At 38.6% G+C, this 5,000-nt stretch overlaps 1 pseudogene; it reads right to left on the bottom strand.

Moving 5' to 3' along the window:
• Positions 1-2,592: 2,592 nt before the first annotated feature.
• The window catches only part of LOC137992796 (C-reactive protein-like), a 33,737-nt pseudogene continuing 31,329 nt past the window's right edge, over positions 2,593-5,000 (bottom strand).

Here is a 5,000-nt window from a genome sequence, read left to right as displayed (position 1 = left end):
AACGCTAAGCTTGGCCTAACGTAAACGCGAGAATAAATCTACTGATTAACTATTTAAAAGCGTTCTTCTCCTACTCTGTGGGCCGGTTGACCCCTAACCTTCCGCTTAATATTCCACCGGAAAAAAAAAGAAAGACACATTTTGAACCGCAGTCAGTGTAATGACTCCAAGCAGAAACCCACAATCCATGAACTTCTGCTCCATTCTTCATTTCGTTTATTCAGGCGTCCATTTATTTATGTTACCATTCTTTCGCCTTTTAATCTGAGCGATAGACTTTCCTCAAGAAATTGTTTAAGGCATTGTTTAATAAATCTCTTATCAGATCGTTTTATTACGCTACAATTCAGGCTGCTCCAATTCTACGTATTCACGAATTTCTAGTCTCTAAAATTGAAAAAAATAACCATCTATTTCAACATGAAAAAGTCTTATTTCAAGAAAAAGGCAAGGTTCTTCTATACACGTGACTTCTTCCCGAAGCTTAAATGATTTCAACATTTGACCAACATTCCGGTTCAACAGATGTTGAACTGATGTTCCCGCAAATGTTGGACGCAGAAAAAAGTGGTGCGGAGGCCGTTCAAACGGTTCCAACATTGCGTCAACAAACAACATGATCTCCTCTCTACATTGACGATTATCGTTAATTCCTAATTTGCATTGAATTAACTGTAATAGTTAATTTAGGATACTGTGTCCCAGGACTTGTGGTAGCAGAGAAAATAAGGAAATAAAAAATCATATCCGTGGAGTGGATTTGAACACGAAGCTTGTATTCTATAGAAACCGCTTGTTTTCGTTTCACCACTGAAGATCAAGACACCGCGCCCTCTAAAACACATTTATTTAAGTCTCTCATAAAATATCGCTGCTGAAAAAGTATTAGGCCTAACCGCCTAAGCTAGATTAATAATTTAAGCCTAAGCTTTGATTTTAAAATGTTGAGCTTTGTCGTCAAGTTTGGAGACCGACATTTTGCAGTGTTTAATGTTGTTTGTTGCCGAGTGATAATACAACATTATCAAATAGTGCTTAAAATATTGTCCCTGAGCAGCTAGCGGTGTGTTGGTCAAGTGTTTGGGTGACAGATTAATAATGAACATTCCCAGGTTCGAGTCCTACGTCCATACACTTGGGCTGTCTTTTAAAAAATATATGGCCATTTCCCGTAATCCATATCAGCTTTCAGTCTTCTAAATTAATGATAATAGCTAATTCAGAGCAAATTAAGAATTAACGATAATCGTAAATTCAAGGTAGAGAATTGGTTGCAACAAAAGAACCAACACTTTCGCGAAATTTGATTGCGAGGAACTAAGAACTAGAAACCAGTCTCTCTGGTCAAGATAAACCACACCATGTTGACTTTTAAGGCCTGATGTGAGCATAAGTGTGTTCTACAATTGTTATGTTCTACAAAAATTGAATCGATGATGAATGAAAGTTTAAACCGATTTAAACTTGATTCAATACGCTTTCAACAAGCTTTCAACATTTTTTTGCGTTTTCAACAATGTTGGACTACCTGTTCAAACGCACCGAACATTTCGTTCAATTAAAGTGTTGGATGCGTATCGAAGCAAAGATTTAAACCGTTTAAACGGGCCTATATAAATGTGAATGTATGCTTAATCCAATAAATTAACATAACGAACTGCCATAAAGAATTTATCGCACAAGTGACCAGCTTCCATATTGGTTCACCAAAACAAACATTTTGTCTTAAAGTAGAATGCAGCCCCTGAATGAACGGCATCAAGGTTAACTCTGCATTCTGCGTTGACATCAATGTCACATATGACATTTTAAAGGAGCATTTTGTCGTTAAATGTCAGTAAACTCAATCCATGCTCTGCTCTTTCACTCTTCTTTCGGATCTCGTGTTATAAGTGACTGTCGCTTTTCAAGGGCACCCAATGGGCAAATTAAGCCAAAGGCTTTGAGCTCCTTGTAATGTTTAAAGACTGTCTAAAGAGATGTTCAATTTATCACCTAGAAGAATTTGATCTGTTCGGGTATCTTAGCTGAAAATTAAAGGGTCCGAAATTTTTAGGGAACGATCTCTTCATTTCAGAAATTTCTAACAGAACGTTACTCTCTAACGTCCAACCGAACCATTTGCTCACCCGAAACAGCTAAGTTTAACTTTTTTAAGTGCCAAAAAGTGCAAAAATACCCCTTCTGAAAACGTAAGGGACTACTTTTCCACTTTTCCCCGGATGCGAATCTTTTAGGTGATATTTGAGTAAAGATATATGTAGCTGTTTGCCAAAGCAGAACCGAAATTCTTAAAACAGTTTGACTCTCCGAACATATATTTCACCAAAGGTTATCGTTGGGTGCCCCTGGCTTTCGCAATCTGCTTTCAGATTGATTTCGTTCTTGAGGGCCAACTTTATATTCGATCGACTGAAAATGATGAAAAATCTCGGGGCCAATGCCCCCTTCCCCCCTCCCCCCCGCCCCCCCCTTCCCGGCCCTCTTCGAAAAAAAGAAGCCAATAATGAAACACTGATTACAAACGACATACGATTTATTGAAAAGATCGTTAATAATAAAAAAAAAAATGCAGAAAATGCAAACTGAATTTTACACTTCGCAAGCTGATGGAGAGATAACCCTTACATTGCCTCTCATTCCTACTTTGAAATCAGACCATTTCTTGACGTTACCCTTCCCCACATGGCACGATTTCGACATTTCCAAGATTTCAATCGGAGAGAGAACTCTGTTCCAAATATTGAGGCCCGTCAGTTCTCCAAGGAAATGTTGACTTGGGTCAAAACCGCCACCAAACGAATCTTGTTCTTGGCCGACAATGAGGATTCCGTTGGTCTTTGTTTCATTACCACACTTCAACTGATCCTTTGTTACTTCAACTGAGACCCACGGGCTTCCTCGCTACCATCTTTGTAAACTTTCCAAGAGCCATTCGTGTTCTCCCATGTGGTACAAACATGATGCCAGATACCGTAATCAACAGATACACCACTATTTCTGCGTAGGAGATAAAAAAAGATGCAACTGAATTTTACAAGTGGAACAGTTTTTGGTTGTGTGTAGAAAGGAATCTACCTATTTCTTCATTTATGGGTCGAAATTGCCATTGCTCACATGGCATCCATTTTAAATTGTGGCTGAGTTACCGAGGCTATAAATGGAAGTGAGCCTGCCAAGGACCTTCTCTGATCGATACAAATCTCTACCTTTCTCACGCAAATGTTGACTTGTTAACACTGCCGCGAACAACATGATTTACGTTATGAAAATGGGTGAGTTTATTCGCTACATTCAAAGGCTACAGCACTGTGTTTTCTCAGTTGACTTGTAACCCGGCACTTACCCATTTTGCCCTCGCGCGCACAAATTTCTCTGACCCATGGCTGGGGAACCACACCTTCTCCACTGTGGTATTTTCTTGTGATCACCCACTAACGTTGAAAGACGCTAAAAGAGTCCTTATTTTATTCTTTTGTTAAAATTCGAGATATTCCTTTGGGTGGTGAAATACGCACTATTCCAGAGCTAATCATAACCATTACATTTTCTCAAATTTGATTGGCCCATTAACTGCTTTATTTTTCACTAATTATTATGTAGGGGGGTAATTGGACAGTGAAATTAGACAGTTGGCTGTTATCGGAAACCTGTAATAGGACAGTTACATCAGCCAATCATATTAAGTGCTCTCAGCTTAATCCACCAATCACAGAATTTATCACAATAACCATAGCAACAATCACCTACTCTACCAAACTGGAGATTTCCAAAATGGACTAATTTGTAACACTAGACAGTGAAAAAGGAATGCATTTTGTTTCCTCGGAAATTGTAATTGTTATGATTAATTGGTAACAGGACAATTCATTCTGTAATCATACTCCTGATTAAACAAATCGGTCTCCCGTTAAGCTGTCGTCCGATTTTGTTAATCATTCGTATGATTACAGACCGAAATGGACTCCACTTAGTCCTATTACCATCATTAATCAAAATGGTCGCTAATCGAATGGACCCTGTTCGCAGTCTATCCCGATTTTGATATTGCGACATTGTGAGGATCGGTTTGTTGTTTTTGTTTGTTTCTTTTCACTGCCGCAAAATTGCTCCAAAACCAAGCAAACTTGAACACGAAACAACCTCTACTGGGCATCGAGGGAACTGAAATGCCGACTTAACTTCAATAAACTCTGTTGCCTGTTATCATACATTCAACCCTCTCAGTAGTTTCTTAATATTACTTGAATTTACATTTTTTTTCTTCCTTACACTGGTTTGTCGTTGATGGTAGGATGAATTGCTGACATCCTGTTTACCAGGATTTCGTTGAAGTTCTTTGATGAGCTGTAAGTCACGACGGTCAGATCGTTGACTGTTTTTTTCAGAGGTATGCACTCGAAAGCAAATCGTAAAAGCGCTGGTTACTTGCAGACCATGATGGATAACGTAATCATCGATTCCAAAGTTTGTAAAATAAAGGTCGCACTACCTCGTAAGCAAACCTGTTGAGACATAACAGAAAGCATTTTCATACAGCTTGTAGATTCATCCATCTCCACGCCACCTACTCGCCCCGTTATGTTTCTAAGGCGTTTCTCTTAACAAAGTACCACTACCTACTGTATTGTATAGCGCAAGTTAGATCAGATAGTCCAAGCCGTCTTTCAAACTGTGACAAAAATTCCAAATCATAGGATAACACAATTTCTAATCTTGGGTATCATGTGCATAGGGTAAGGTTTAGCAAGTTTTCGTTTTTTGTTCGTCTGCTTTTTCAGCGGCATTTTGAATTACATCAAGGGTGCATGTGTATCTCGGTTTTGATACGTGATATGCGCAAATGACGATCGCTCACTTCTTGATTGATTTGCAACAACACGCTGATTTTTGGCAAGAGATATTTTTTATTAGTAATCTCTCAGACATTTTCAACAATTCCCAGATTTTTACAAATTTAGTTTTTGTGACGTCGTCACCTCTTTACTCCAAACTCTTCA

The sequence above is a fragment of the Montipora foliosa genome, chromosome 2 (genome assembly GCF_036669935.1).
Source record: "Montipora foliosa isolate CH-2021 chromosome 2, ASM3666993v2, whole genome shotgun sequence".
NCBI classification, from domain to species: Eukaryota; Metazoa; Cnidaria; class Anthozoa; order Scleractinia; family Acroporidae; genus Montipora; species Montipora foliosa.
Note: the sequence above shows the minus strand (reverse complement) of the source record. Positions and strands in the feature narration are given on the sequence as shown.